Source organism: Musca vetustissima, unplaced genomic scaffold (genome assembly GCF_032173495.1).
Source record: "Musca vetustissima isolate MV318-11 ecotype Yass unplaced genomic scaffold, APGP_CSIRO_Mvet_v1 utg13690, whole genome shotgun sequence".
NCBI classification, from domain to species: Eukaryota; Metazoa; Arthropoda; class Insecta; order Diptera; family Muscidae; genus Musca; species Musca vetustissima.
This window is the reverse complement of record NW_026880195.1, coordinates 197,894-221,110: the sequence shown is the minus strand read 5'-3', so window position 1 is coordinate 221,110 and position 23,217 is coordinate 197,894. Positions and strand designations below refer to the sequence as shown.

Below are 23,217 nucleotides of genomic sequence, written 5' to 3'. Positions count from 1 at the left end.
TATGTCTGTGCAAAAATTTCAGAACTCTAAAATATTGCTATCTCTATCGCGATTTCAACAGACGGACAGACAGTCGATTTACATGCCTAAATCGACTTAGAATTTTAGTCTGATCAAGAATATATACTTTGTTGGATCCCTGGTGAATATTTCGAGGTGTTATTGTGGATTTTGGAAGGATATGGTGGATGGGATAAAAAGGATTCCAGAAAAAATGCGTAGCTAATTAAGGGAACCACCCCCATTCTCGATTTTAATTTTTCAAGATTTTCAATGGGCTGGTAAATCAATACCAACGCTTGTTAAGGTTTCTAACTTTGCACATATATAATTGAAGATTTAAAAGAGAAGAAAAATAATTTACAAAAAATTTTTGTTATTGTTTTTTGTAATTAAAGAAAAGACCTTATTTTTGATGGCGGGCATGATAACTCCTCACTGGAACATCGGAATCCGAAAATTCCAACGGTGTTAGAAAGAGTACATGTCTGGCTCTCGTATGAACTAGGATTATTGACTTCGCTCTAAAATTATCAAAATGGTGGACCTTTGAAAAATTATTTTTGGAAAATCGCCGATTTTTTACCAAAAACCAAGTTAAAAAATAAGGATCTTCACCGATTGGCTTTATCCTAGTTCATACGAGAGCTATACACTCCCAGAGAAACGTTGCAAAATTTGGAACCGATTGGATTATTAGTTTTTGAGTTATCGTGCCCGCCATTCGCAAAAAAATGTTTAGAGAAAAACGCGTTTAAAGTTTGAGAAGCCCTTCAGCCGTCACTTGATGCTGACACATTAAATCGGCTATATCTTCAAGAGTTCTTGAGATTTTCACTTGAAATTTTGTAGAGACATTCTTTAATCAGTGTAGATTCGAATTATATCAACAAAAATTTTGACCCCGAGAATGGGGGGGGGGTCCCCTTAAATAAATGTTTCAGGCAGGTTGAACAAAATATTGACTTATGTGGATTGCTATGAAAATTAGTATGCAATTTTATCACATGGAAATGAGGACACCAGTTTCAACAAAATACCTAAATTGGGGAGAAATCTTAACGCGAAGGCCAAACATATTGTAAAATGTAAAATCAGATGTATTACAGCCTCCAAGAAATCATAAAGCAGTCTCCGTGGAAATCATAAACCTTTTAAAAAATATAGCTAAAATTTAAAGTGTTTCGTTATTTTTGATGGCGGGCATGATAACTCCTCACTGGAACATCGGAATCCGAAAATTCCAACGGTGTTAGAACGAGTACATGTCTGGCTCGCGTATGAACTAGTATTAAAATTAACGAAATGGCGGACCTTTGAAAAAATATTTTTGGAAAATCGCCGATTTTTGACCAAAAACCAAGTTAAAAAATAAGGAAGATCTTCACCGATTGGCTTTATACTAGTTCATACGATACCTATACACTCACAGAGAAAAGTGTAAAAATTTGGAATCGATTGGGTTATTAGTTTTTGAGTTATCATGCCCGCCATTCGCAAAAGAGAAAAACGCGTTTAAAGTTTGAGAAGCCCTTTAGCCGTCACTTGAAGCTGACACAATAAATCGGCTATATCTTCAAGAGTTCTTGAGATTTTCAATTGAAATTTTGTAGGGACATTCTTGAATCAGTGTAGATTCTAATTAATTAAGTGTAGATTCTAATTAAAAATTCACCCCGAGAATGGGGGTGGTCCCCTTAAACTATAAAAAGGCCGTTAAGTTCGTTAAGTTCAATTCAGTTGGAAAATGTGCCCAAACTTCCCCAAAATATCGAACATTGAGGGGCACTCTTATATGGAAGTTTTATCAAATCAGTTTTATCAAACCCATCTCCTCCTCTCTATCTCTCGATTACTTTTTCGAAAAAGTAAGTTTAATGACCATACTGGTCAATAACATTAGGCTTTTCCGATTCCTGGTTGGCACAAATTTTGCTTTTCATGTAGGCATCGAGGTAGAAATGGATGCATATTATTTTTCGATGGAATTTCAGATTAGTTTCAAGCATTTCAATGACCCAATTAGCTAAGTCATGACACTGTTGATCATCGGCAGTCTTGACGTATTCCGGTTTCCCAGTAGCTAAATTTTTCTACACTGAACAATTTATATTCTATTTCTATTTATAATTTATTTAGAGAAGACTATAGTCTCGGACTCGCCACTGATCCTCATCAGTTCCCTTAGTTTTTTGTTGGGATATTCTCCCCAGAAGCTATTTATTGCTTCTTTACCAAAAACCTTTCATACCCAAATGCCTCTTGTGACAAAGCGATGTTCTTACGTTACCAGCAATACGACCTCAATGAGAAGTTCGTTGGTGCCTGACTTCGTGGTCAACAAGACATTTGCAGACAACTACAAAATTTCCCACTGCTATGTGTCGTCACTTTGTGACGAATGCACATAACGTTGTAGTTGGTATTGCAAGTTAAAACAATAAACCAAACAGTTTGACCGTGCCTGCGTCTACAACTTTAGTAGTGTTGGCGGGTTATTTGGGATACCATTAGTATTTTTTTTTTTTCAAGGTAGAGTTGCACTGAAAGTTGCATAAACCCCAAAAACCGGAAACTCCAATTGAAGTTCGTTCAAGAACACGAAAAACGAATTTTGCATTTTGGAAATCTGTTATTTTTGCTGATGAAAGCTGATTTTACATGTTTTGGTCGGATGGACCAAGTAAGGTATGGCGAATCGGAATAAACTTGTGGACACAAAGCACACAATTCCGACCGTATAGGACAGAGGAGGCTATATAATGGTATGTGGCTGCATGTGCGCTGCCGTAGAAGGAAATCTCGTTTTTATTGAAGGAATTTTGGAAAAGATTTATTATTTAAACATTCTAAAAGATAATTAGAATTGAAGTGCTGAAAATTGGGGACAATATTGAAATTTGATCCAAATAATGACCTCAAACACCCAGATGTCCCAGATCGTTCGAGAATGAATGCTTAATAATTGTCCCAAAGTGACTCAAACACCTCCTCTGTACCCGGATTTGAATCCTATAGTGAACTTATGGCCTTCTTTGGGGCTCAGTTATGAAACGACACTTAAAATCCATTTTATTTCGCATAAGACTATCCAAAGAAGCTTTTGAAATTATTATGGCATTTTTACTACAAAGAACCAAGAGGATACTTTTGACTGTGCCTCACTGTACGAAAATCTCGATACAGTTCTATTGAATTGATTTTTATACCCTACACAACTATGCTGTCAGGGTATTATAGCTTTGTGCAGCACCAAGAGTTTGTAACGCCATATCTCGACTAGCTGAGTCGACCTAGACATGCGTGTCCGTACGTCCGTCCATTGTAATTTGTAAACACGATACAGGCCACAGTTATGGACCAATCTTCACGAAATTTTGCATGTAAGATGGGTTCTGGCCAATGAAGACCCCTATTGTTTTTTTTTTTTGCAAAGATCGGTAAATATTTAGGTGACGAAATGGACCAAATACTTATTTTTTGTGCGTTTTTCTGGTTGCTCCAGAGGCCGCAATTATGGCCCGAACATCATTAAATTTAAGTATACCGATCGTCATATCTCGACTAGCTGAGTCGATCTAGACATGCGTGTCCGTACGTCCGTCCATTGTAATTTGTAAACACGATACAGGCCACAGTTATGGACCAATCTTCACGAAATTTTGCATGTAATATGGGTTCTGGCCAATGAAGACCCCTATTGTTTTTTTTTTTTTTTTTTTTGCAAAGATCGGTAAATATTTAGGGGACGAAATGGACCAAATACTTATTTTTTGTGCGTTTTTCTGGTTGCTCCAGAGGACGCAATTATGAATATTTAGGGGACGAAATGGACCAAATACTTATTTTTTTCCGTTTTTCTGGTTGCTCCAGAGGCCGCAATTATGGCCCGAACATCATTAAATTTTACATGGAGAAGGGGATCGGGCCAAAGAATAAGCATGCCTGTTTTGATAAGGATTGGTCAATATTTAGCGGGTCAAATGGACCCTGACTTTTTTTGTGAAAAATTACAAAATTTGTATTCTATGGCGTATGTATTTGCCCCTGAAGGACCTAGACCCGAGATGTTGATAGTATGTTCAAGAGTGGTTGACCTTTAAATTGATACCAATTATATGATCGTATGTACTCGGAAGTGGGAGTTACACTTAAATATTTAAGGGTGCTTACGTACTGAGATTTAATTGGTAACTCATTACCACACTTAGAGGGCGAAAATATAGCGCTGATCGCCCTGAAATGTTCCTCGAGGTCCCAGTTATGGCCAAGGACAACACCTATAATTTTCGATTATGATCAGATAATAATATTGGGATGAAGTGGGATGGAAGTGGACTGAAAACTTTTTTTCGAGTCCATCTATAAGCCGCAATTGAAAGCCGAACATCACAACACAAGCCACGGTGAAGGGATCTGGACAAGTGACTAGAAAAGCTGTACTGAATAGTAGTAATATTTGTTTGTCGGTCAAGAGGGTGCAAATATCGCGATATATTACCGAAGCTCAGAAAGTAGAACCACAGAATGTTAGATTTTCGTGGAAGTTGTGTAGTATATCATATGGTCGGCCCTGTCCGACTATACTGCTCCGCTCACTGGTTATATTTAAATATTTTTAAATGCAATATCGTCTCTATATTTTTGTTATTATTATTTTAAACTTTAGATTTTAAATATAATTTATTTAGTCGACGAAAATAAAAGCATGACGATACATGCAATAAATAATATATTTCTTTAACAAAAAATCGCTTCAATGCAAAAAATGTAAACAACAATTTATACGAAAAAGTAAACCGACAAAAACAAATTACAAGTCCAGTTATTTGGTTTTTCGTTCATGATTTTTATTAAAAACTACGTCATCAGAAAAAAAAACTTTGCTGAGGTGTGTTTTTTTTTCAAAATTGTGTTATTCTGTTTGTGGAAAAAATAGGTATGAAAACAAGTTTTCGTTTCTCCCGGGAGTTTTTTTTTTCTTGTGTATGAGAGTATCGTACCGATTGCTCTCTGTGTTGTGTAAATTAAGGTCAAGTCGAGCTTTTTATGTTTTCAAAGATTGAACTGTTTTCACTTCTCCCCGAAGCAAAAAAACAAAAAAAAAAAACAACAACAACTCCAGAATAAAACATTAACATATTCAAATAAAGCTCTCTAAATAATAATTTGTATTATTTCTCTTCTCTCCCTCTCTTTGTTTATTTTCTCTTTTTTCGAAAAAAAATAGCTTCGAACAAAACATAAACAACAATAAAGCAACAACAATCGAAACACTAGAGGAGGAAAGTATCTGGTAATGATCAACAGCAGCAGCAGCAGAAGCAGCAACACCGGCCACAAAACTTACAACAACACCAACAACAACTACAAGTTTAACTAGTAGTAGAGTAGTCTCCCCCAGAGCAACGCTTGGAAAAAAACAGTGCGCAAAGATCAAATCAGTCGTCGTCAACGCGCGTAGAAGCTAGAAATACGAAACGGAAAAGAACGGAAAGAAAGAAAAAATTATCCCCCAAAATATAAAGAAAATAACTTTTGCCAAAATAAAAAAAAATTAAATAATAAAAGCAAAAATTACCGGTTTCTTTGATATTTTCCGGTTGTTTAAGGTGGTGTACAATATTTGGTGTATTACGCGCGATCACCTCGAATTTTAATTTTCGTACAACAATTCGTATCTTCTATTACGCGGCAATCACAAAAAAAAATCAAACCTTGTGCGCGAGTTTCCGAAAAACGTCTAACAAACATCTGTAAACAATTTCCCATCTTTGAGAAATTTAAGGGTTGAGATTTATTAGCAGGAAGGCGCAACAACACATTGCTGCTGCTAAAAATTTTGGAATAAGAATCTTCGTTTTCTTTGGCGGTTTAATAGAAAATCATTCACGCTGGATTTGGGATATTACGAAGCTGTTAAAGGTAAGCGGAGAATTTAAATTTCAATACATCTTCTTTTTATTTTGAAAAATAAAAATAGAATTTCGAAGAAAATTTGTTCTGGCTGGATTTTTTTTTTTTTGTCAAGATAAAATAGTAGTAGATACCTTTTATGTGCATCCCTGTATAAATGTACAATTAGATACAACCATGTAATTGCAAATCGAGTAACAGTTGAACGCAAGGTGTATTTAATAAGGTGTAAGTGACAATCATATGGTTTCAAACTTTTTTCTTTATTGTTTGTAAAGTAAATTGTCAAAAACATTATTAATATTACATTTCGATTTCAAAAATGGTCTTTAAATTGAGGCTTTTTTAATTATAAACATTCAAGAAAACTACATTCATAGAGGCGGACGGAAAGGAAATCTAGGCTCAGATATTACCCCGTTCACCGAATGGTCCACACATTTTATGTTATGTGTTGAAATCTGTCCAGAAATCCCAGCTACTCATAAAATCGAGGATATTATGTTAGCCTATATTGGAATCGACCCCTTGGTGCTATTCACAATTCTCGGCGGAGGTTAAATACGCCTATGGAAAGATTTTATACTGTCAACACAATTTCCATGATTTAGTATTTGGCCGGGGATTTATATCCTTCAATTTTCTTTAAGATGGCAAGATTTGAAGCCACTCCACAGAAAAAATAGATTGTAATCCACAATATACAAAACATCTCAAGGAGCGATGGGCTACATGTGGGAAACTTAAAATTAATCGCGACCAGGTCTTAAACTTTATTTTTCACTGACCTAAAACCGCCAATAACCCAAGAAGCCCTGAATAATAGTACGTTTACATTGCATCAGATTTAATGCAGTGGGTTAAAATTGTCAATTCCATTTTATATATGTTAAATAAATCCTCATAAAGTCGGTTAACCCGGTAAAAAGATATAATGTAAATGTCATTTAATTTACTTAAATAAATCTCTTTTTAACCAGCAGCCCGCATGCAATTAGAGTTGTACAGTTCACAAATGAACTAGTTCAAATGAACGATTCACTTAAAAGACCGATTGAACTAGGTCTTACAAAGTCCTTCTTTTTAGTTCATTAAAAGAGCGAGCGATGAACTATCAAAAGAACGACCGAAGTATAACGACAGCTGAATAAATGGGCATAATTGCGAACGATTGAACTCCTATACAAAAAAAAAATCCACTGGGACAGTCGTTGTATTTTATTTGAGTATACGGAAAACAATAGTCTTCAATCGATCACTTGTCATTTGTAAACCCGCGCATAGCTTGTGCTGTGTATCGGAATGTTGAAGTTTGTTCGCCTTACTATTTTGTTGATGTTCTACTCCATTGAAGGAGAATCGATGGTGTCGTACCCCAACTTCGGTAACCAGAAACAACGAAAAGATTTAATAAACGTGCATCCGTCCGAAATTTCCTCCCTCTCGCGTCTAGCTCATCTTACACTACCCAAAATATTCTCATTATCATTGTTGGTTCGATCGATTGATCTAGGGCATCTTATCGCTTCCTCACAGTCCGTTTCCGTACGCATCGGTCCAGTATATTGTTTCTTTAGTATATTGTCCTGCAATTAGTCAATTGTCAGTTCTACGAAGTCAGCATGGCGTTAGACCCTGAAGTCTACCTCAAGGTAATGCAGTTTCAAACTCATTATCGCAGAACCTTAGTTACACGTCCATTATAGTGCTTCTTCATTTCGATGACCTGCTATTAGCCAATTATTGGTTCTAAGAAGTTGCAACAGTCAGCATGGCTTTAGCCCTCGGAAGTGTATCTCAAGATTATGAAGTCGCATGCATCTTCGGGAACCAGTAGCTACGCAATAGAAGATTTTATAAACGTGCATCCGCCCATACTTTCCTCCCTCTTACGGCATCTTCGGGAACCAGTAACTACGCAAGAGAAGATTTTATAAACGTGCATCCGCCCATACTTTCCTCCCTCTTGCCCTTAGTTTCTCTTTCACTACCCAACATATTTCCATTATCAATGTAGGTTCGAGTGATTGATCGATATAGGGAACTTTTTGCTGCCTCACATTCCGTTTCCGTACGTATTGGCTAATTGCAGGTTTGGTATAGTGCAATTAGACCCGATCCTCATTTTTACAATACCGCAGCATTCAGCATTGCTTTAGGCCCTGAAATTTACCTCAATGTTATGAAGCCTCAAACTCATTCTCGCCCAGGTTTCTCGTGGGGCCAACTCACTATTTTGGTTGTACTTAGGAATTAATCAATGCAGAATTTGTATCCTCCGGCAAAAGAAATATATGAATAAATACGAAGCTGCAGCAGTAAGCATGGCTTTAGGATCGCCTCAAGCAAGCCCCACACGTCTGCCCTCTATCTGTGCCGGCTTTAGACCCTGCAGCTTACCTCAAGGTAATGGTTTAACATGGGCCCAACGCACTGCAAAACGATGGGCATTTGTATAAATACGAAACTGCAGCAGTAAGCATGGCTTTAGATCCGCATCAGGCAAAACACAGCACGCGTGCTCACTGGGGTTTAGGTCTGGAAGCCAGGTCCTGATGAAGTCAACCTCAAACACATTTCATCTGGAAACCTATAAAATGCCTAAAATGTTGCGGGAATTTTATATGGGGGCTAAGTCCAAATATGGACTTATATAAAAAAATTCTACAAAAAAGTTTTTTAACCACCAATATCCTGAAGAAGTACTTTGCTCTATCTAGAAAAACGCTCTCAAAATGTTTCCGATTTATAGAAGATCTGTAGAAGAAAAGTAGAACTTCTCAAATATCACCACACTTCATTTGTTCCGACTCAACACTTTTGGATGATATTAACAAACCTGTCTGAATTTATATAAAGAGTCCAAGAACCGAAAGATTCTGTAGTCTCTTTTTCCGATTATGTTACTCAGCTAATATCATGAACAACGCTTCGTTCTGCTGGGATATTTCTTAGTAATTCTTATATTCGACCTAGAGATATAAAATAGCCGGGCTGATATCTCAATATAAGGGGGGGGGTGGTGGTTCGAATACTCAATTTTCCTTCGGAAATTCAACTCGAGGACCCAGTTATAGTACCTAATTCCTATAAATTGATATATTGAAATATCAATACAAAATATAACTGATTCGTGCGCTAAGTGCTATGAGAAAAAAATATTTCTTGATCAGTTGAAAAAAATAAGAAAGTGGCGCCCAATGTGTGATTATTTGAAAAGTACACATTTTCTATAAAATTTTGATTTAAAACGCCATATACATTCGAAAATTTTCTTTTCTTTTGAGGGATTTTTTAACATCCCCACTGGTTTAACGAAATTCAGTACAATGTAAACATAACACAAATCAACCCCAAATAAATATAATTTTTTTTTTATATATGAAAAAATAAGTGAATACGATTTACACCTTATTGAAAATCAACCGATGTGCATCATAATTCCCATGCCTGGCAGAATATCCCACATGGACGCGGAAACCTTGAAAGTTAAGACATCACACAACGAAAGAACAAAAAAGAAAAAAGTAAATACAAAAATCCATATAAACAAAGTTTTATTGATTATAATCCTGGAATTAATTAAATTAAGACCCCATCCATAACAAAACATTGCCACGCCAATCGGCATAAACATGCCCTCAGGCTAATTTTTTGCTTTCTTAAGCCACATTCAACTCCCACACGCACAGGCGCAACGTCTAGGCAAGCTAACAGCATCCAACAACAATTCGAAAAATAACTGTGCTGAACACTTTGCTTGTGTGTGTACCCCTTGCAAAAAATCCACAGTTTCAGGTTTCGTTTGGCCACATGAGGAAGTAAAAGAGTTCGACCACAACCATCAGAACGACCACAACTACGATGATGACGGCGAAGCACTGACGATGTGATGCTGAAACCCAGCACCCAGAGAATCTAGGCAAGAAACCGACACACATACTTACATACCTACCAGAATTGGCATCATCAGCAAAACAAAAATATACAAATATCATAAATTTCTGAGTTTACTTAAGAAGACGGAAAGTTTTCTTGACGTTCAATATTCCACGATACTGATGATGACGAGGACTGGAGCAAAACAGAAAAATTGAAAAATGAAAACATAAACAATATGACCCGACATTTTTTTATTGTTTTACAGTGGGTAAAATGGGAGTTGCCCCTAAAGTAGGTCTATCAAAAAATCTTAAAAGGCGATGTACCTGTAGAAGAATTTTCAAAATGCCTTCACTTTATGCAATACTTCTTAAAAATGGTCTTATGTAAATAGAAAAAACCTTAAATTTTTTTTCGATTTAAAAAAGTCAAAGGGCCTTCTACTGTGTATAAAGACATCCAAAAGGGTCTTATATGTATAGAAGACATCTCGCAATGGCATCTATTTATAGAATACCTTTCAAAAGTGTGATTTTCGAAAAAAAGTTATTTAAAAGTGTTTATATATAGAATATATCTCAAAGAGTTTCCTATTGGTATAAGACCGTTCAAAAGGCCTTCATTTATGGAAGACCTCTCAAAGGGTCTTCTATTTATAGAACACCTTTTAAAAGACATTTATAGAAGATCTTCAAAGTGTCTTCTATTTATAAAAGTCATCTCAAAAGGTATATTCTTCACTTTTGTTGTTGGGTGTTTCTATTTCGATATAAACAGCGTTGGACACGTAGTACGTCTTGGCCAGATTTGTCATTGAAGACCTGACCAAACCTACCACAAGAAGAGTCAGTTTGTTGTTCTCTTTCCTTTGGAAGATTTCCCACTTCTTCACCAGCAGTGTCTTGTTCTGCAGACCAAAGACTTCGATCGTGCGTTCTGTAGTGAAATCGCTATCCCAACCTCTGACGAAGACCCTCGACTTTTGTTGTTTCATGAATGTCTATTTTCCTCACGAGCTTGTTACTAGTTTTCTCAGAGGTATACTCCCTCACTTTTGTTGCTTGGTGCTTCTTCCTCGCTGTTTTTTGTGACTACCTCCTATCCAATCCATGCGTTGGACTACTTAACCTTAGTCTTGGCCAGACTTGTAATTAAAGACCTGTCCAAATCTACCACAAGTAGAATTCCTCCTTTGTTCTCCGACCTGTGGAAGATTTCTCCTTCATCATCAGTATAGTCTTGTTCTGCAGACCAAAGACTTCGACCATGTGTTCAGTCGTGAACTCGTTGTCCCAACCTCTGATGAAGACCGTTGCCTATTGTAATTGAGAAATGTCTCTTTTCCTCACCAGCTTGAGTGTCTCGCCTATGAAGACAATGTTTGTTACTAGTTTCCTCAGGGCTCAGATTCTAGCATTATGGACTATCTGTCCAAATCGATGTGGCGGTTGCCTCCATGCAACAGGCGATCCATGATATTATTTTTGACACAGCCATCACCTCATCTAATGGATATCCCTTTTTTACTTTCCCGGATGTACCTTTTTCGTAGATCACGGCAAAACAGAGTTCGTCTTTGGCGTCCTGACAACCTTCGTATAAGATTGCGGTTCCTTAAGAATTGTTGTGTCCTCTCCCATTTTCGTAAAGTCAGTCAGGCCTTTTGAGATTTTCGTTATTTACGAATGTTTCTGAAGCAGCGCTCGCCTTCTTAATACTGGAGCCACCTTCGCTGCTCCCAGTCTCTTATGACTTTCTTTTGGTGGGGTTTTGACGTTCTTCTGTTCTTCCGGAGACCCAGTCTTCCTCCAAAGAAGTGGCTTATCCTTTTGAAGAGCAGTTTACTGTTTGCACTTGCTCCTGCGGTTTATCGCCTTATTAATACTGGAGCCACCTTCGCTGCTCCCAGTCTCTTATGAATTTGAGATATCTCGGCTTTCTTTTGGTGGGGTTTTGACGTTCTTCTGTTCTTCCGGAGACCTAGTTTTCCTCCAAAGAAGTGGCTTATTCTTCTGAAGAGCACTTTACTATTTGCACTTGCTTTTCCGTTTTTTCCGCTTCCAAATAAATGGCTTATCTTTCTGAGGATCAGTTCGACGTTCGAACTTGTACCTCCGGTTCATCCTGATCAGTTTTTGCCTTTGGGCCCCAGCTTACAGTTTCTTTCTGGTTGGGAGCCAGTCTATTGATTTTCCTGACCGTCTCCTTTGACTTTTGGTTGGCTCGGTTTCTTTTGGGAGTTTTGAAGTTTGTCTGTTCATCCGGCGACCAAATCTGCATCCAAAGATGTGGCTTATCCTTCTGAGCTTCAGTTCGCCGTTCGAACTTGTATGTACGGTTCATCCTGATCTCGCCTTTGTTCCCCAGCTAACAGTTTCTTTCCTTTGTGAGCCAGTCTATGGATTCTCGTGACAGTTTGCTCAGGACTATCGGGTACTGATTTTTTAGGTTCCAATTTTTTATTCTATAAGTTGTTGCTTCATAGGGATACATCGATTTAAATTTATCTGTGCACTCTCATCGTGATAATTCGCGGTGTGAAAAACATACGTCAAACTGTTTTCACCACAATTTCCTGTGCCACTAGTCTAGTCCCACTGTGCTGCAGCTAACCAACCATTGTTGTAGCTGGCCGGCTGGTTGGCGATGCGACCTGATGCTGATTTTGCAACCGCAACTGTTGGGCGTTTCAGTCGGGCGGTAAAGAAGGTGGGAAGATTGTTTATTATTATTGTTATTGTTGTTTTTGTATAAATTACGTTGGGTAAAAACGTATACACATACCTACATACAATACTGTTGGATGAATGGTTGGTTGGATCGCTGTTGGCCTTGTTGTGATCTTTTGTTTGTTTCAATTTGTAAAGTTTTGATGTTGTCGATGGTTCTCTTGACTTTAGTCGGTGTTTTGTTGCAGAAAGAAGAGAAACAAACGTTTTCCAACTTTGTTTATATTGGTGTTGAAAGAACGCAAAAAAGTGGCAATTTAAAAAAAAAAAAATAAAAAAACTACAAAAACAGAAACGATCAAAATGATGTTGGATCGCGAGCAAAATGCATGAAATATTTCTTTCGCTTCGAAGAAGAAGCGCGCAATCTGAAGAGATGCATGAAATTCCACAAAAGTAACCTTGTAAAACTTCTTCGGTTACATGAAGAAGATGACGACCGTTCGCAGTATTCCGGTAAATAGCATGGGTGTGTGCGTGTTTTTTTTTCATTCAGCGCTTAAAATTTTAAGTGAAATTGCTAAGTGAAAACGAAATTGAAGTTTTAGAGCAGAATGGCGAACAATTATAGTGATCTATATTAATAAATAAATACAAAATGTTTTAGGCTATTCTATAGACTCTTTGAAGGATCGAACAGGGTTTTCTCTACCGATAACATTCGAGATATACGTTACGGTAAAAAAATGCTATACAATTTCATTAAAAATGTTTTTGATATTTTATTCCAAGCACTTAACCTACATATATTATGGGCTAAATATATTACTTCGTATAACTATTGTTCGTTTCAAAATTTCTTGATTTTTTACGAAAACCGTTAACATCTATTCATCATTCCCCGATGTTATTATAAAAAAATGACAGCCATCAAATAGTAATGCCATTCACATACAACAAAGTTATTATAACCACTTGAATTAAAAAATACATATTAAAATATTAACAAATTATTCACGTACAATAAATTAATCTTTAAGCCGCACCTTTCACTTCGGCGCACTTTTCTGAAGAGGTTTGACGCCGCCATTTAAATATGCATGTCGTCTGGTGTATGTTTAATATAACGTAGTCGTTTTATTTGAAGTTTTTTTTTACATAGAAGACCCGAGAGAGTTAGTTGGTACAAACATATGCTATTGCAGAGACAGCAGATTTGAGACGAACTGGCATAAATGAACTATTCCGAAATTTTGCTCCAGTCGGAACTAGTTCTCCCCGCTCATTGAACGACATTTATCAATGATTAATTGAACTATAAGCTACTCATACGCATAGATCCACGACTCGTGACCTACATGACGTTTAAAGCACCGCTATAGTATTTTTTGAACAACTTTGCAGGATTATAATTGTGCGTAATACAATTTGAAAGACCATGTTCCGAAATGTTGTTTTCTACTTGATCTTTCCATCGAATTCGTGGTCTTCCTCTTCTACGTGAAACATTAGTTGGCTCGCTTTTATATGCCATTCTCACTACATGATCTAGCCACCGTAGTCGCTACAGCTCGATACGGCTGACAATGTCTATGTCCGAGAATAGATGATACAACTTCGGAGAAATTTTCTCCCAAACATAGTAGCACAAGTTGACCAATACTATCCTTCTAAAAATTTCACAACTTATGTCATTATTGCCAAAAATCGTTTACCACCTTGAAGCAGTAGTTTTCAAGTTCCACTGTTGGTTCGAGTCTCCTGGACGTCTTGCGCGTTAAAACCATCACCTTGGTGTTCTTCTGGGCCATTTACTGCCAGACCCACTTTGGCAGACTCCTTCTCAATATGTTCAAAGGTGGCTGTTACCGCTCGCAATGTTCGACCCATTATCTCGATGTCATCGGCGTAGGCGAGTAACATGAGTAGTTTTGTGTACAGAGTACCATTTCTGTTCACCTTTGCCTCTCGTATGAGCTGTTCCAGCAGGATGTTAAAAAGATCACACGACAAAAATCCTCGTGCGGTATTAAAGGGTTCCGAGGGATCCATTCCGACTTTAATTGCTGATATTGCTGTGACAGTTTAAGTTATCCTGCATAGCCGTATTAATTTTGCAGCAATGCCGAATGCAGACATGGCTTTAAACACCTCTGAGCGGATTGGGCTGTTGAATGTGGCTTTGTAGTCGAGGAATGGATGGTAGAATGTGTGTCGATGTGTGTTTTCATGGGTCTTTTGCAGGATTTGCCGCAGAGTGAAACTCTGATCAATGGTGGATTTTCAAGGTCAGAAGCCGCACTGGTATGATCCTATAATGCCATTGTCCATTGGCTTCAGTCGTTCGCATAGCACGATGGGAATTTGCCATATATCGTTTTCTTGAGCATGGGACACAGAAGTTCCAATCATTAGGCATGCATTCCTTTAGCCAAATTGTAATAATCTGACCAACGCTCTTTAATAGTTCGGCTGGTAATCCATCGGCACCTGCTGCTTTAATATTCTTCAGCCGATTGATTGATATTCTGATCGCATCTTGGCTAGGTGATATACACTCTATACCGTCATTGGTTCTGAGGTATCTTCCTCGCCGCCACTATTTGATACCAGAAGCTATTCAAAATGCTCCTTCCAGATTCTCGACATGCTGTCTGTATCTGTCACCAGGTTACCATTTTCATCTCTGCAAGAGGAAGTGCCTGCGCCAAAGCCTTCGGTTCGGTGTTTTACTCGTTGGTAAAATGTGCGAACTTCATTCTGACTTCTGTACATCTCGATTTGCTCACGCTCACCTTTTTCTTGTTCTCTCTTCTTTTTTTCTGAGAATACGTTTCTCCTCTTTCCTTTTCTCCCGATAATTCTCTCTCGTATTAAGTGATGCTACTGTCTCCAGGGTTGCCCTACACGGATTTCTTGATGGTGGTCTTTGGTACTCAAGTGTTGCTTTTGCTGCAGTTTGTAGAGAGTGGGCAATTCTCTGCCATTGTGCTTCTATATTATTATCGGGACAAGGAGTGCTTTCGCCAAGCAGGTGGGTAATTTGAGCGGAGTAGGCTTCTGCTATCTGTTGACGTCGCGTTTTCGTGTTGTGTTGGAACGCACCTTTGCTGCTACATTATTCGATATTCGCTCCGCGGATCGATCGAACGTCTAAAACACTGGATGAATGCCTTCCGTCTATCACAAAATTGTTCGTTGTTTGATCGGAAGTAGGCTTCTGCTGTCTGTTGACGTCGCGTTTTCGTGTTGTGTTGGAACGCACCTTTGCTGCTACATTATTCGATATTCGCTCCGCGGATCGATCGAACGTCTAAAACACTGGATGAATGCCTTTCGTCTATCACAAAATTGTTCGTTGTTTGATCGGGAGAAAGACAGGTAGTCTCGTGTATGTCGAGATGCTTGAATCTGGTGCTGCTAACTGCCATGTTTTTTTTTGCTGCCGCGAAGTCAATCAATCTCATGCCTTGGGCTAAAAATATTTTCTCTTCCGATTTTTGCATTAAAATCTCCTAGCAGAATTTTGATGTCATGGTCTGCTCATCTTCCGTCCGATCATGGGCGCAAATAAGACTGATGTAGAAGAACTTCGCTTTTATACGGATTATAGCAATTCGCTCATGTACTGGAGTAAATCTGGAGACGTGGTATTTTGTTCTCCTGTTAACCATAAATCCCCTGCCAAATACATGTCTCGTTTCATGCCACCTATAATACAGCGCGTAATCATCCCTTCCATCGCATTTGCTGCAAGGCAATAATATCGGCTTTGTACTTTTTTAGTACATCCGTCAAAGTGAAAACTTCGCCTGTTCTGTACAACGTGCTCACAATCCAAGTGCAGATTCGCATATATTGGCCCTTTATAAGTTTGCGGGGGTCGTCAACATTAGTATGATTTGGTTTTCTTTGTCGTTGATTTTTCATACTAGGAGGGGTTTTCCGATTGTGGGCAACTAACCCCACGCCTCAACCCATTTTTTTATATTCTTATGGGTGAACCCGCAACACATATTACCTCATGAATGTAGCTGCCCTAGGTGACACCACGGGCAGGTCTGTGTCCACAATTGAGATGGAAGAGGGGCCAATATAAGCCTGGGCTTTGCCATGTAAAAGCCAATCCGATCCGTTGCTTGGTATCTATCATCCCCTATGTCATCCTCTTTTTTTAAGATCAGCGTAAACAAGCGTCGTTCACTAGTGAATGGAAATAGTCACGAACTAGTTCCACATAATTTGGGCAGCTTGGTCACTGTAAATCACACAACACATGGAAGTGCGTCGAACGTACAGTTTATGTACGTTTATGCTAAAAATGCTAAACTTCCCATTGATAATATCAGATGGCGCCCAAACATTAGCCTTTTTCATCATTTTAATATTTCAAATTGGGTTTCCTTTGCTTCGCCTGAATTGTTTTTTTTCTTCTTCTTTCCTCCCAAACACATATGTGGAATCATCACAAATGAACTATGTAAAAATTCATTTACATACATAGATTTATTTACGTTTCTTGGTATTCCAGCCGGATTACTTTCACCTCCAACAACATGACAACATGTCCCACACAGAACCGGGACACCGAGAACCCCCATGACTGGCTGACGTTGCTGTTTTGACGTTTTGTATTAAGAATTTAACCTGTTTCACTTTAATGTTTATTTGTTTTTTTTGTGTCTCTTTCTTATTCTTCTTATTCTCGATGAATTGACGACGACGTGTTGTATTTGTGATTTATGTTACATTCGTATGTACGTACGAATGCTGCCGTTTAAAACGAATTTCGAAACGTAAACAGAAAATCCCATTAAGAATTAAACGTGAAAGACGGAGAGAATTAGGGTCAATGAAAAATTAGAAAACAAAAACCAAAAAACCTGTGTAAACCGAAAATAAAGACAAAACGAAATGCAACAACACCCCGCCACCAAAAAACACAGCAACAACAGTAGCTTAAAACAGCCAGGCGCAGTGGTGTTATTGGCACCTAGCAGTGGTAGGTGGCCTACCACTCTTCCCGACATAACCCGACCTCATGTCAATGCAACGTGTTGCATAATGATGATAGTCTGTAAAAAAATAAACAAAATGCGGCTAACTACAAGATAACCTGCATCGTTTCTAACAGGAATGTGTAATAAAATATTTATAGGCAAAAATAAAAGTACAAAAATGACCAACCCTTTTGTGACCACCATCAGTGACAGCATGAATGTAATGACCCCGCTGGACGTCTGACAAAGCGAATATTGCCATTATTATTATCATAACTACCAACGTCATCATAGTTTACGGAACAAAAAGATGTAAAGATCAGATAACGACAGACAATCATAATTGATCGTTAATATGCCGACCAGACAGACGGCCAGCCAGTCGAAACAAGTGAATGAATGTTTAATGAGGAATGGAGATTGAGAGAAAAATACCATGTCGTAAAATAGAAGACACAATTTTGAAGCTCGTCATAATAATAATAAAAATAATAATGACATTAAAACAAAATTGTAGAAAAAAAAAAACAATAAAATAAAATACGGGACACTCGAAAATTGCCCCAATATTTTTGGAAAAAATGTAATAAAAACAGAAATAAAAAATATATTTCTTTCATAATCGACCATAATGTCTAGCCCATATTTCCCATCTTTTTTTACATATTTAACAAATAAAACAGATGGGCCGAAGTTTTATATCCACTATCCCATGTGGTGCGTATTGAAATTTTTTTTTAAAAACTTTCTGGAAAGTAACTATTTATTCTACAGGAATCGGGAATAACAAATTACAGCTACTCCGGTGCTAAAACCTTCAAAATATCGAAAATGGATCGGATCGGAAAGCCATAATTCAGTGTAGAATAGATCTGAATAGAGAGTAAAGAGCTAAGCAGAATGTTCGTGACGGATGGCTCAACGCGAGCATTCTGCTTAGCCCTTAAGGGTGTAAGAGCGTATCATCAAAATGACTGACGAAAAGAGAATACGTATTTAGCCATCCATGCTGTCATACCTACATCGAAAATCGTCTAGATATATGTTTTTTTTTTTTACAAGAACCCGAAATGCAAAATGACAGTCACTTTGAGGAGATAATCCTGCTAAGTCTGGGTTTATACATGGAACTTTTTAAGCAACTCTGCTGCTGCTCTCTTCGATTCTCTTTTGAATTTCTGCCCCTTGTCACTTATTATGCCTCTCACTTCTAAGAACTCAACATAGTTGCTTGTAAAACCCGTACCAAGTCCTGTGTCAAAATTGGGATCGGCAATTTTCGCAAAACAATATTTTTCACAATTCAAAACTCGAAATGCAAAATTACTGCTACTTCGAGGTGTGAATATGAGGAAAATTTCTTCCAAATATTAAAAATGGGGCCGAACCTTTAAGTGGCGGATGTGCCAAAATATGGACCTTTATCGACATATTTCTGTAAAGATATTTTTCACAATTCAAGAATCCGAAATGCTAAATTACAGCTGCTTCGATGCGGAATATGAGACCAAAACCTTTAAAAAATTTAAAATTAAGCCGGACATTTATGTGGACCTACATCGACATTTTTCCGAAATAACATTGTTCACACTTCAAGAACCTGGAATCCAAATTAAAGTTATTTCGACCAAAACCTTACAAAAAAATAAAAATGAAGCCGGACATTTATGTGGGCCTACATCGACATTTTTCCGAAATAGCATTGTTCACACTTCAAGAACCTGGAATCCAAATTAAAGCTAAAATCTTAAAATGTCAAAAATGGAGCCAGGCTTTTATATAGGGCCATGTCAAAATTGGGACAATATATAAAAAATTTTTAGAAAGACATTTTTCACAGTTCAAGAACCTGAAAATCCAAATTTCAGTCACTTCGATGAGGAATATTACAGTACGTTTACATTTAACCGGATTTCGTTAACCCAGTGGGTTTCAATTGTCATTTCCTTTGAATATATGTCAAATAAATCCTCCCAAAGTAGGTTAACCCGGTAAAAAGTTCTAATGTACAAGGAGTTTTAGGCTAAAGCCTACAAAATATCAAAAATGGGGCCGGACTTTTATGTGGTGGCTCTTTCTGAAAATAAATTGTTTATACATCAAGGACTTAATTGCCAAATTATAAACACTTCGATTATAAAATGTGCCTAAACCTTTAAAATATCGGAAATAGTGCTGAGCGGCTGCGTCAAAAATGGACGTCCATAATTTTTTGTAAATATGTGTTTTACACTTGAAGAACCCGAAATGCTAAATCACAGCAACTTCGACGCCGAATATCAAGTTAAAAACCTTCAAAATATCAAAAATGAGGCCGAACCTTTATAAGGTAACTATGTTAAAATTGGGACCCACATTGACGATTTTCGGAAAAGAAATATTTTTTACCATTAAAGAACTTGGAATTCCAAATTACAGATAATTCAATGTGGAAATTTGGCTAAAACATTCAAACTACCGAAAACATTGCGGGGATTAACTTGAGAGCTATATCAAAACGTGGACTTATATCTAAAATTTTCTGTAAATATTTTTTTTTTTGGCTTCCAAAAGCTCAGAATGACAAATTCAGTAGGGGGAATGCGACTAAAACCTCCAAAATATCAAAAATTGAGCCGGACCTTTATGTGGGGCCTATGTCAATATTGAGACCAACATCAACAAAATTCGAAAAAAAAAACTTTTCACCAATTAATAACTCGGAGTATCAAATTAAAGCCACAATGCGGGGAATAATTCAGGGACAATATGCGGAAACATTTTTTTCACATATGTCAAAACATGGACCCATATCGAACATTTCTTGTAATGAAATGCCTAAAATGCCGAAATTTATATGGGGGCTACACCGAAACATGGACCAATATTCATGCTTTTTGCAAAATTACAGCCAATATTCTTGAAAAAAAGTATCCAAACTTCTCAATATACGGAAATTTTGTAGGTTCGGTAACATAGGGTCCACCCTAATATGAGAACCTATATTATATAATAATGAGAATAACACCGTATTATAGCCGATTCGGTTCAAAGTGTGTCCAAACTTCCCATAATACCGATTATATAGAAGGTTCGGCTATATGTGGGTTATACCGAAACATGAGCCAATATTAATAATTGTGGATAGGAAGATCCGCTATTTTTTAACGCTTACATCGACCATAAAAAAGTTCTTAAAGTAAATCCACGACCCAAAAAAATGTATGTCTTTCGCAGAAAATATTTCAAATATTCCTATTTCAATATTTCGAATATTCTTCCCACACCCAAACCTTTTTTCATTAATTGTTTTATTTTGATCATGAAACCCAAAATGAAAAGCACAGCATGTGACCAGTAGCCACATGTAAAACATTTGCTTGGCTGGTCAAATCGAATATCAAAATTGTTTTTCGGCTGTTGTTCTGCTAAAAAATCTAACCTTTGAGAGTATCACATTCTCACTGCTTGTGTGTTGGGGCTGTTGGTTGGTGGTCGAGCGAACGGCTGTAAGACCTGGGGCAACATAAGAACAAGAAAAAAAAAAACTAATGGGTACCATAGGGTCATGTGTGTACAACAACAGGGTGATGACGTTTGTTGTTGTTTGGTTGGTGTCTGGTTTTCTGTGTTACCTACTTTTTCGCCTAATGGCTTCGTATTATTGTTATTATATATGGTTCATAGAATAGACCATTTGAATATTGATTTTGGTGGCTGCAGCTGTGTTGAGATAGCTGTCGTAGTCGCATGGAGGCAGCCAGCCACCTGAAATATTGTCAAGAATCAAGTTTTCTTTCGCTCTCCACAAGTGACCAGTTCTCCAGATCACATAGTCGTTAGCTAGCCGTCAAGCATTTGAATGTTATTGGCACATAGTTAGCTGGTGGCTAATGGCTAGCTGCAGACTCTCCTCTCATATTGCTGCTGTCCGGCTTGGCAACTTTTGCCCCAGGAATGTCTACATTCCAGTCATCAAACGTCTTGACTATTTTTAGAGAATAATGACAATTTTTGTTGTTGCGGCTATTTTCTCTTGGAGAACCACATACATAAACATGTATACCAATAGACAGGCATTAAGCTCTTCTATGGCATGTCGTTAGTTTTCATTTTTCAAATAGTGCTACACTGGAAATTCCATTATTATTATTATTTTTATTGAGTATTGCGATTTTCCAACCAACAATGAGGGCAATAACCACTTTTAAAAAGAGGAAAAACAACAACAACATGTTTTTTGATGTTGCAATTTTCTCTCACTCGGCCGTAGTATTGGTTTTTTATTTCAATTGAAATGAGTCGCCAAGAAAAGACGTTGTCATGTTCGACCGGTCCGAACTTTTTATACCCTTCAGCTTGTGGTGAATATTCAAAACATTCTTTAAAAAAATCGGGACCTTTATACCTTATTCCAAGACATTGGAAAGTTAAATTAAAGACTTTTCGGTTAGGAAATATGAAAATCGTGCGAGACCTTTATATTTGGGCTATGTCAAAGCATAGACCCATAAGGATAAGTTGTAATTTAGCCTGCAAAACCCCGAAATACCATTCCATTCAGTTGAGAAATGCATTATTCACACTTCAAGAACCTAAAATGCCAAATTACAGCCATTTCAATGAGGCTAACCTCTTCAAAATATCAAAAATGAAACAGGGCCTTTATGTGGGGGATATATCAAAATTAGGACCAACATCGACAATTTTCGGAAAGAGAATATTTTTTCACTATTCCAGAACACGAAATGCCAAATTGCAGCCACTTTGATGTTAAAATCTTCAAAATATAAAAATGGAGCAGGGCTATGTCAAAGTTGGGACCCACATCGACAAATTTTCTGAAAAAACGTTGTTCATACTTCATGAACTCAAAATGCCAAATTGAAGCCACATCGATGGGGAATGTGAGGCTAAAAACTTCAAAATATAAAAAAAGAGCCGAACCTTAATGCCAAGGCAAAAATTGGACACCATCGACAATTTTTGGAGAATTTTTTTGCTAAATCAAAAACTCGCAGTGCCAAATTACAGCCATTTCGATGGAAATTATAAGGATAAAACCTCACTGTCAAAACATGGACCCATATCAAAAAATTCCTGCAAAGATGTTTATCGGCCTCCAACAACTTGGAATGCCAAATTCGGTGAGAAAATGTGGATAAAACATAACAAATAAGGAATAGATGGGGGTTATGTCAAATAATGAACCTGTAATGATAATTTTCTGCACAATATTGATAATTTTTGGAAGGGAGTTTTTTTCTAAAGATAGCCCAAAACAAAAGTAACAAATTTCATCCAATTCGGTTGAAAATCGTGCACACTCTCGTCAAAACACCAAAATTTGGGAGGTTCGGTAATACAGGGTCCACCCTAAAATGAGCACCAATATCGATCATTTTTAGAAAGATTTGGTGCTCAATGAGAAAAATTCCAAATCACAGTTAATCCGATTGAAAAACATGCGTAAAATTCCGGAATTTAGGAGGTACCTTTATATAATGGGGGCTTCAGCGAAACTTGGACTAATATTCATAATTTTTGGTATAGAGATTTTCTGCCCAAAGAGCATCCAAAAAACAAAATTATAACCAATTTGTTTCAAAAATGTATCCAAACTCTTCAAAGTACTGATATTTGGAAGGTTCGGTAGTATAGGGCCCACCCTAAAGATGTAAATTAACCAACAAAATCCCAAAACGTCAGCCTTTTCGGTTGGAAAATGCGGCTAAAATCCTTCAAATACCGAAAATGTGACAGGACTTTGT

The 23,217-nt window shown here is 37.4% G+C and overlaps 1 protein-coding gene across 1 annotated transcript in view; it reads left to right on the top strand.

The window, feature by feature from the left end:
* The first annotated feature begins 5,848 nt into the window (after positions 1-5,848).
* Positions 5,849-23,217, top strand: part of LOC133325642 (spectrin alpha chain, non-erythrocytic 1) — a 113,511-nt gene continuing 96,142 nt past the window's right edge. Inside the window, exon 1 of the mRNA XM_061534365.1 lies at positions 5,849-5,925. The gene's annotated coding sequence lies outside the window, so the exon portion shown is untranslated. The remainder of the gene's footprint in view (positions 5,926-23,217) is intronic.